This window comes from Lethenteron reissneri, chromosome 23 (genome assembly GCF_015708825.2).
Source record: "Lethenteron reissneri isolate LAM-NWPU_2019-01 chromosome 23, ASM1570882v1, whole genome shotgun sequence".
NCBI classification, from domain to species: Eukaryota; Metazoa; Chordata; class Hyperoartia; order Petromyzontiformes; family Petromyzontidae; genus Lethenteron; species Lethenteron reissneri.
In genome coordinates this window covers 4,993,100-5,004,294 of record NC_083801.1, presented here as the reverse complement: position 1 = coordinate 5,004,294, position 11,195 = coordinate 4,993,100, and positions in this window count along the sequence as shown.

Here is an 11,195-nt window from a genome sequence, read left to right as displayed (position 1 = left end):
GCCACTTAAGGATGAACAATTTGGAGTATAATCTTGTAAGTATTTTATTCTCAAAATTAGTTTTAGGTAGATTACTTCAATAATGTTCAACTGTTATTTTAATTATATACATAATAAAGTCGTTAACAAATATTGTTATCTAAATAAATGTTTTATCTTTAAAAAAATAGAATTATCCAGAACAGAGGTCACTTAATGGCGATGTTGTTATCAGCACGGTCCGGCATTGCTGTGTTGGCCACTGCATTCGTCATGAGTCTCGATGCATGTGCGCGGAAACGGAGACATCCCAGCGAAATCTCACCACCAGCAAGGTCCACACAGCGGTGGGACTAACGATGCGTTTGGTTGTGCACGACGTTCACACATCACAACTCGAACGAAGCGTCACCGCGTCATCTGCACGTTTATTGATCGGCTCGGGTTGTGCAGTGGGAAAAAAAACAACAACACCTCCTGAGCCGTGCTGTGCTGGCTTGGCACTGCCCCAGCACGGTTCGACTGTGCAGTGAAAACGGAGCACGAGAGGCCAACGGCAAGGAAGCAGAACTGGAGTGCTGACCTCTGTGGAAACTCACAATAAACATGCAATGCCAGGTCAACGTTAGCTGACATTACAACGTGAAGTCAACGTTGCATGTTTACTGGGCTGTAGTGAGGGATGCCAGGTAGAGGTCCTTCAAGTGTATGGCTATTAACTATTGTTTTATTTTACCAGGTAAGGCCCACTGAGCTATATAGATATTTTTTTCAGAAACGACCTGGACAGAAATGATAGCTCAACGAAGTGGCTTATCGTGTGGAAATGTATCGAAGCCAAATACTAAATGTGGTAGGGACAACCCGGAAGACCTGGAAAAAAAATCCACGTGACCACAGGAGAGAGAGACACGCAAACTGCAAATACACAACAGCAGGCGTCAGGGTCGGATTAAACCCACGACCTCCTGTATACCAGGCGAGGTAGTTAACATCTCCTAGCCACCACAGCCCCAACTAGATTACAACTACCGCACACAGTCTTGACCGCCTTGTAAATCACGTCAGAATGTCTACATTGATCGGATTTTTGTTAACATTCACAAATTTTGTCCGTAGAAATCGAGTAACACAAATGAGCCCGTCAACTTAGGAACCATGAAGTATTTCGGAAGCAATTAGCAATCTGGTGTTCGACTCTAATTCCAGTCGCTTCTGTATTTCCCGGAGCTTTATTGTCAGCCTTGGAATCGATTTTAATTAATTAATCGATCTTGCATTATTAAGACAAACCCATGATAGCGAGTGGGAAATGTAAGTAATACAATTTAAAACGTAAACTTGAGAAAGTATAAGAATCCAATTCTGAGAAAGCACTGGCGATAGCGTGCGGTCTGTTTCACATCAGTGTCAGCTTTGTGGCACGAATAGAGTTTTATAGCGTGAGTAAGACACGTCCCAAGAACAATTCAACTCGAGCCGTAAATATTCCACCACCAAAGATGCCAGTAGGGGACTATGATAGCATAATTTGCCACACATGCCGAGTGATATTCAATACGCCAGCAATCCATAAGGCACACATTTTTAAATATGTATAATTCACGTTTTTACAGCAGCCCTCCTTTGTTTCACAACACAGCTCCGCGTCTCTCCACATGAAGATTTACACCCGAGAAGCATAATGAACGGTGGAGTCGCGGTCGAGGCTTGCACGAATTCGATTCTGGGCCACGGCTATCAGCAATGATTGATATCAGAGCCGGTCTGCGGCCGTCTGGAACGCTCTTCCTTCCGATATTCGGAAGCCACTGGAGCTAGGCACTTTTAAATATAGATTGAAAACTCATTTCTTTAGAACTGCTTTTTTGTGTTTAGTTTCGTGTTCTTGCCCCACACCGAAGGTTAGCATGGTTGGCTACGTACGGTGCTAAAGAAATTCAACGTATATTGACCTCTCCCCTTCACCAACCCGCACTCATCAAAGCAGTGAATTATGATAAGACAAAAGAAAACCCGATATGATCGCCGTAGCATGAGGAGAAAATGGAACGCAGCTTGAAACATGTATGCGTTTCTTCGTTTCCAAATACTCAACATGAATGCTGAATGGCAATTACTGTACGATTGGAAAGATGATTTAATTAACTCATTCTCCTCAAATTCCTGCTGGGTCAGTTGCCAAACTTGGCTATCAGCCGCTTGTTTATTGACAAACTCGAAAACACAAGAGACCGTTCACTCGAATGGTTTGACTCGTGCACCACTGAATGTTGAGCCCGATGCTGGTGAACCGTTCTGCAAAACAAAACCACAAAGGCCACTGGGAGGTGATCGAATCGTTGACTTTCATGGCCACGTGGCCACAGGGATCCAAAAGCAAAATCTATATCCAAAGTCTTTCCCAACCCCCACACGTGACCTTTCCGCTTCATCCCTTGTGCAATGACTTCGGGCACGAACTGTGGAGGGCTCTTCTGTTGAACTCAACGCGACTTTGGGACCGCGAGAAAGCGCCGACGCGGAGACCGTGAAGAGTGACAACGAGAAGACAGCGATGACAGAAAGTCAGCGTGTCCATCACTCCGCCCTTGTTCTCGAACCTTCCTGGGGCTTGCAATCGTTCCCTTCCGCTCTCCCCATCCTGTTGTCACCACTTGCGACCTCCTAGTCGACGTAGCACCGTCTTTAACAGTGTAATGCGGGCGTAAACGGCCCTCCGGAGGTGACGTCAGGAGGGGAGGAGTTAGGTCACGTGGGGGGGTGAGGGGTTAGGCTATAGAAGGAGGGGAACCGGAAGAGGACGGAGTGACGGGGAACCAGGAACAGAGAGAGGCCACGAAGGGCGAAGCGGAGGGTGGCGAGATCGCCACGAACACGGGGAAGCGAGGATCGGCACCGTTGGCCAGCGGTGACCGACCCGAAGCAGCGAGGAGGCTGCAGTCAGCAGCGGGGCTGCACAGAGAGTCAGCAGCGGGGCTGCATACAGAGTCAGCAGCGGGTCTGCATACGGTAGCAGCCAGAGGGTCTGCACATAGGGGGTAGCAGCGGGAGTCTGCATAGAGGTAGCAGCGAGTCTGCAGGGAGGAGGTTAAGTAGATGAAGCAGAGAGTCAGAGGGAAGAGAAGCTATAATAGCAGTGAATAGCCGGGGGCTACAAATACAGAGTTATAACAGAGTGCCGTGTGGGTGAAGACGAGAACCCAATAAAAGACACGAAGACAGAAGGAAGTGTCCGAGTCCTTTTATTACACTGGAGTCAGAAGTGAAACGGCATGGCGAAAGCATCTGAGAAAAAGAATATTCCATCGCCCGGCGTCGGCTTCATCTTCGGACGACGACGATCTCCTCCTGCGGTCGGCTTCACTTCGGCGGAGGGAGAGATCCGTGAGGGCCCGGGCGTCGAGGAGGTGGCCCCTTCGTCCGACCCATCTGCGTTGAAGGACGAAGTTTTAAGATGGACCCGGATGGCGGAGCAACTGGCAACCCTAAAAACCGTCATCACAGAGTTGTGTGACCTGTCACGCCAAGGGCGGCGTTGGAAGGTGATGGTGGTGATCGGCAGGAGCCCGGTCGTCTTCGATGGCGCCGCCATCGGCCACGCGGCGTGAAGACGCCATCTTGGGCGTGGCGCACCACGGAAGGCGGGAAGCCGCCATTTTGGGGCCGCCGCGAGGATCGGTCCGCCATTTTGGCGACACAGCGTTGCGACGCCTTGCTGAACTTACCGCCGGAAGAGTCAGCGACGGACGAAGCAAGCCAAGGAGTCGCAGTCGTCACCTTACAACCGTCAAAGAGTTCTCCATCGTGGGCGATTGGAGTGCGTTCGCCTGCAGATTTTTGGCGGCGGTACGTACGGCAAGGTGGACGGACGCTGAGGCACTGGAGGTGCTCCCGACTCTTCTTGATGATGAGTCCGTTCGTTTTTTTCGCTCTATAAAAGCTGCGAAGAAGAAAAACTCTGCGAGGGGTGTTCGATGAAATGGCGGACGCGTACGAGCCACCGGATGACGCCCATCGCCGATTCGTGCAGCGGCAACGCGCACCTGAGGAGTCACCTGTAGCGTACAGGGGCGCCGTGTTGGAACTCGCTATGGCCGCTTACCCGGAGACGGAGCCTGACCTGCTGGAACCACTCATCTTGGGGAAGATGTTGGAGTTGTCCCGAGATCTCGGCATTCCTATGCCGGCGTGCGGTCACGAAAAACTCACGTCCCGGACCGCGGCCAAGTGTTTGGACGCCCAGTTCAATCTCCGCCGCTGGAAACAGGTGACGGCGTGGACGGGCGGTCCTGTCGTCGATGGGGGGGCCGTAGGGTGGGACCCTACGAAGGCCGTGTACGTGCCGGATGCGACCGGCCCAAAGGAGTTGTCGGCCGCCTCCACTCCGTGGCCGGCTCGAAGCGGGCCAGGGCCGCGGGCTCCGCCGCCGGCGCGGCCGCGTCGGGACGGGGTGCCCGCTGCGCGCCGCCCCGACGTCGACTGCTTCCGCTGCGGCCGTCGGGGGCCACTATGCCAGGGACTGCTGGGCCCGGGTTCCGGGGCCGCCCCAGCAGGAGGCCTCGACAGCGGACGCCCCAAAGAAAGACCCTCCGGCACAGGCAAGTCGGTGCGCACCAGACACCCGGCAAGGCCTGACACCTCACTCATCGCCGTTGTTATGCGACGCGGATGTTGTAAAATACGGGAGGCCAGTATCTGAGCCTTGTCGCTCGATAACGCAGTGGCGTAAGCTGGCTCGGCGGGTTGTCGCGGCCGCTACCGGTTCGTCCACTGTACCTGGGTCCATCCAAGGGGTGGACGTACGTATTTTGGTGGATTCCGGTGCGTCCGCGACCATTATTTCGGATGTGATATTCCATCTTTTGAACATCCCATCGGGGGCCGTGAGGCCGGCTTACGCTTCCTGCATCGCTGCGAACGGGGGTAGTAATGGGCATCGTGGGACAGGTGGACGCTAACATTTCTATCGGGGGTGTCTCGGCCTCGGGCGTTGTGTTGATTTCGAGGTCCCTGGCGGTTCCTTGCCTGTTGGGTACGGATTTTTTGGCTAAGATGCCCATTCTAATTAGAATCAATGAAAATTGCATAGAACTACCGGGGGGCCGGAAATTGGAATTTTTACAGTCCGCCTGGGGGCGACCGGCTCCTGTCGCCCAGGTGCAGGCGCTATCGGAAGTTTCGGTTGATATTCCACCTGGCTCTCAGATGCTCATTCCCTTACGATACCGGAAGCCGGTTCCGGGTCGGCAGGGTGCTTTTGGGATTTTGCTGTCGCCGTCCGCCGCGGTTACGGGCGGCTTAGCGCTGGTAGGGGCGCAAACTATTGTCCGTCCAGATCAGCGCCCGTTTTTGCAGGTGTTAAATGCGAGTGCTGAAAGCGTGTGTGTGCCGGCTGGTACCGTTGTGGCACATGCCACTACGGCGTTTACGGCTCAGAGTGACCTGCCGGACGGGGGGCTTGTGGGTGGTGTTTCACACGATGGAGGGGTTGATGATCATTGGATCGCCGAATTATGTGGGGAAAATTCGGCCCTTTCCACCGAGCAGCGTTGTGCGATTCATAAATTATTATCGAGCTATTCCGATGTGTTTAGCTCGGACGATTTGGACTTGGGACGCACCTCGCTGCTCTCTCATCATATCGACACGGGGGACGCTGCCCCTATCCGTTTGAACTCGCGTCGGATGAGTCCGGCTGAGCGTGAGCATGTTCGAGGGGCAGTGGAAGACATGTTGAAAGCGGATATTATATCTCCGTCTAATAGCCCATGGGGCGCGCCTGTTGTGTTGGTTAAAAAGAAGGATGGTAAATTGCGATTTTGTGTGGATTTTCGGAAGTTGAATAAAGTGTCAGTGGCAGATGCGTATCCCCTGCCGCGTATGGACGATTCTCTCGACGCCTTGTCAGGGGCTAAGTTTTTTTCAACGCTAGATCTCTCTTCGGGCTTCTGGCAGCTCCCCCTTGACGAGCCCTCGCGAGAAAAGACAGCTTTCCGTACGCCGCAGGGGTTATTCCAATTTAACTGTCTTCCGATGGGGTTGAATGCTGCCCCTGCCACTTTTCAGAGGTTGATGGAGTTGGTATTGACGGGGTTGCAGTGGGAGACATGTCTCATTTATTTAGATGATATTATAGTCTTCAGCCGCACATTTGATGAGCATTTACTGCGGTTGGAGGCTGTATTCGCCAGAATGCGTTCTGCTAATTTGAAATTCAAGCCTAAGAAATGTCATTTACTGCAACGCTCCGTTCGATACTTGGGACATATTGTTAGTGCGGGCGGGGTGGCCACGGATCCAGAGAAAACTGCTTGTGTCCGGGATTGGGCAACCCCGGCCACGGTGGGTGATGTGCGTCGGTTTTTGGGGTTCGCCTCATATTATCGGAGGTTTGTTCCGAATTTCGCTACTATCAGCCAGGCCTTTGCATCTCCTTACTGGGAAGGGGCATAAATTTGTGTGGGGACCGCCGGAGGAGGCGGCGTTTCGGAGCCTGCGCGATTTACTGGCTACTGCGCCGACGTTGGATTATCCGGATTTTGAACATCCCTTCATTCTGGATACTGATGCGAGTGACACTGGTATTGGGGCGGTGTTGTCCCAGTCAAAAGGTGGTGTTGAGCGTGTGGTGGCGTATGGGAGTCGGGTTTTATCTCCCGCGGAAACCCGTTTACTGCGTCACTCGCAGGGAACTTTTGGCTATTGTGTTTTTTCTCCGACAATTTCGACCGTATCTGTACGGTCGGTCGTTTATTGTCCGCACGGACCATGCGGCCTTGCAGTACGCTCTTAAGATGGACCAGCCATCCGGACAATTGGCGAGATGGCTGGACACGTTGCAAGAATTCTCCTTCCAAATTCACCATCGGAAGGGTGTGCGTCACGCTAACGCGGACGCACTGTCCAGGTTGCCGCAACGATCCCCTTGTGCGTGTGCGTCGGGGACGCATAGGTGTGGACCGACTCAGCCCCCCCCTCAGCCTGTCGCGCTGGCAGTGGATGTTCTCGAAACTCCGCTTACACCGGGACCGGTTGATGGGGGACCGGCTGACGGGATTTTGCGTCTTCCAAGGTCTGTGTGGATTCGGGAGCAAATGTTGGACGAATCTTTGGTGTCGTTACGAAAACGAACGGAGAAGGCGGGTAAGGAAGTCGGTGCGGGTGGTATTTCGGAAACTGCTCTCCGAGATGGGTTACTGATGTGGAGGGAAGGGATACAGGAACACTGGCGTCTCGTTGTGCCTGCGTCATTGCGGTATGAGTTGATTAGATCTTTGCACTGTGACACACTTTTACACCTGGGGGTGCAGAAAACCCTATTGACGCTGCAACGAGACTATTATTGGCACGGCATGACGACGGATGTCGTCGGTCACGTTCGCGCGTGTCCCGATTGCGCCCGCCGTAAACCACCTAAACATCCATATGTTCCGCCGATACAATCGATTAAAGTATCTCGGGTTAATGAGCTGGTGGCGTTAGATATTTTGGGACCCTTTCCGCCATCCGCTAAGGGAAATAAGTATTTACTGGTGGGGGTTGAGTACCTCTCTCGCTGGCCGATGGCCTGGCCTTTGCCTGACCAGTCAGCGGCGTCTATCACTGACGCCTTTCTATTTGGGTATGTAATGGACAAAGGGGCGCCGGAGAGGCTCCTTACGGATCAAGGACGTAACTTTTCGTCCAAATTGTTGGGGGAGGTGTGTGCGGCTCTTGGAACTAAAAAGATACGGACGTCCCCCTACCACCCGCAAACGGATGGTATGGTGGAACGGTTGAATCGGACTCTGTCCGCCATGCTGTGCCATACAGTCGGGGAAAATCAATCTGATTGGGATTTGCATATCCCTGGGGTGCTTTCGGCGTATCGCATGACGCCGCACGCGGCTACTGGATACTCGCCGTTCTTCCTTATGTACGGCCGTGAGAATGTGCCGCCGATTAATGAACAGTTGGGAACCGGCGCGAGGGGGCCTGTTAAGCCTCTTCCTGAGTATATTAAGGACAACGTTCGGCGTGTCGCTGAGGCGAGGGAAAGTGCCCGCATGGCTACTGCCAAGGCTCAGGCCAGGAATGAGCGGTGTGCCCGACGATCAAAGGGGGAGTGCCCCTGGAAAAAGGGGGACCTGGCCTGGCTTCATTGCCCACAGGTGCGGCCAGGTACCTCTCCTAAATTACATAGACCTTGGCAGAGTCCGGTCCGCCTCATTGAGGTTCCCAACCCACAGTCGGCGCGTGTTCAGGTTGGTTCACGGCGCTGGTTCGTGCATACATCCCGGTTGAAGCCATACATTGCCCCGCGGCCGGATGCGTCATCTCCCGAAGTTGCCTTGCCGGGGTCTGTTGCTGCCGACTCGCACCTTGCCTGTGTCTGCTGACCTTGCGAGAGCGCCTGTCGTACCCTTCACAGACAAGCCGGCCGTGACAGCGCAGGGAGGAGGACGTTCCGCTCGTGGGACGTCGACTGGAGCCGCAGAACCCACGGGACCTGCAGCTCTTCCTATCCCTCCGCGGACGCGAGTACGGGATGTCTCTGGACGCGAGCGGGACAGTGGCGGGCCTCCAATGGCGACGGAAGAACTTGCGCCCGTCGCCCCTAAAACCCTTCCACGTTCCCGCTCGGCGGGTGGTCTGCCGACCGTCCGGGACGGCCCGGCTGCCCGTACTCGCTCGAAATCCCTCACGTTTCGTTAAAATTGTATTGTGTTGTGTTCTGGTTATATTGTTGTTGCATGCTTCGTGTCTTTTTACGTGTTGGCCCTTTACACCCGCATTTCTTGTCAGGTTGCAATTCAGCCGAGGTCGGCTGGATTTTCTTTATGGGGGAGGGTGATGTAATGCGGGCGTAAACGGCCCTCCGGAGGTGACGTCAGGAGGGGAGGAGTTAGGTCACGTGGGGGGGTGAGGGGTTAGGCTATAGAAGGAGGGGAACCGGAAGAGGACGGGAGTGACGGGGAACCAGGAACAGAGAGAGGCCACGAAGGGCGAAGCGGAGGGTGGCGAGATCGCCACGACACGGGGGAGCGAGGATCGGCACCGTTGGCCAGCGGTGACCGACCCGAAGCAGCGAGGAGGCTGCAGTCAGCAGCGGGGCTGCACAGAGAGTCAGCAGCGGGGCTGCATACAGAGTCAGCAGCGGGTCTGCATACGGTAGCAGCCAGAGGGTCTGCACATAGGGGTAGCAGCGGGAGTCTGCATAGAGGTAGCAGCAAGTCTGCAGGGAGGAGGTTACAGTAGATGAAGCAGAGAGTCAGAGGGAAGAAGAAGCTATAATAGCAGTGAATAGCCGGGGGCTACAAATACAGAGTTATAACAGAGTGCCGTGTGGGTGAAGACGAGAACCCAATAAAAGACACGAAGACAGAAGGAAGTGTCCGAGTCCTTTATTACACAAGTGTGGGGAGTGTGCGTGCACCTATGGGGGTATGGAGTCGCCTTGGCTCGGCTGTCACACACACGAGCAGGATAATCAGACAGCAAAGGGTGTTGTTGCGATTACGTTCTGACGCTACGAGGCGATCACGCCTCCCTTGGAAGGTGCCGGATGTGGTGGAAGTATTTTATTAGAAATTGCAGAAGGAACACTGTCGCTTATGTTTTAATACTGCAAGTTCTCAGATCTGTATTCTTTGGGTTTTTCGGTAAAGTCACGTAGGTTGAAAGAAAATAAAAAGAACTACGCTTCGATCGCAAAACAAGCGATCGAAACATCGTAGTATTTTGTTATTTTCTTTGAACCTATCCACGTGACCTTACCGAAAAACCCAAAGAATATGAATTCCTGCAGTCACGAAAGATTTAATTCAAGATTTTTCTCAGATCCGCCCAGTTGAATGTTGTATTTTCCACCAGGTTTAAGATGATCTTAAGTCTGGCTTTAGATGACGATTAAGATGAAGTACAGGACAACGACTGCGACTACATTTCGGGCAAATCCGTTTCTTTTTAAATCCTTTATATTAAGTTCACTTGCTTGCTTGCGCGCTTACGACCGTGCAAATCTTTCGGTCGTTTTTTAACCCACTTCCCGTGATCTAATCGAGCTGACATTTTGCACACAGACTCGTTGTGCGTGACAATTAATTTTCGTGAATTTTTTTTCCACATTTTTACACTTTTTAGGATTTTTTTTATATTTAATTACCAATTGCTTAATGGTGGCAGGCAATCATCTGATCCATAGGTGGCAGCCATCTCAAGCCAGAGGACGAGAGGACTCGAGCCGCCACGCATATAAAGGATTTATAGTGAAAAACTTTGTTTTTACGGGTTATTTTTTTCTTTTTGAAGACCCATTTAACAGTCACTGGGGCCCAACCGTGAAAGTCGTGGCAACATTGTGGCTCATGGGGAAATATCAATGGTGGGATACTTCCCAACGAGGCCACGAGTCAGGAGGGAGCAGTCGGCAGCAGCCAATCACTGGAGCTGAAGCTCTGGGGTAGTGGCCGTGCATTTCACAATTGCGTTGCGATTTAATAACTCCCCATGTAACACGATTTATGTTCCTGCGTACCAAGTGTTATTTTCTAATTGTTTACGCCTCAAATTGTATAGAAAATGGCTATTATTTTCCACAAACTTTGCTTTTGTGACCAGGACTTTATGTGAAGGAATGCCACAAGTGCACACGTTTTCTCATCTAAAATAGGTACATTTCAAAATACCACTGTCCTGGTCACAAAAGCAACGTTTGTGGGGAATAATAGACATTTTCTCTATTTTTGATGTCGTTTTTACCGCTTTGACGGCGTTTCGATATTCGTCGTCACGCCTTTCAGGAACGCATCCCCGCCGTAAACAGGGTGCTACTGTATACACTTTTAATTTTACTGGTATGAACCAACTGGTTCCACCAGCCCGTAGGGAATTATTGTGTCCGTCCGTCGTGCATACAAAAAAGGGAGGGGTGGGGCTGGTTGGAGGGTGGGGAGGAGCTGGGTGGGGAGGGTGGGGAGGAGCTGGGTGGGGAGGGTGGGGAGGGGCTGGGTGGGGAGGAGCTGGTCACCCCGTGGTGCCCTTATAAAACTCAACGTTTAATCTACCTCAAGCCGGCTTGTGCCCGCCCTCACAGTCGGGCATATTTGCAGAATACACGCCGCCGTTGACCCTGGCCATTGACCGAGAAACCCAACGTTCCTACCAGCTCCCTCCGCAGGAATGTGTTTTTAAGGCAGTGCTAGTGACTAATGTGTTGAGATTGTTTTGTTATT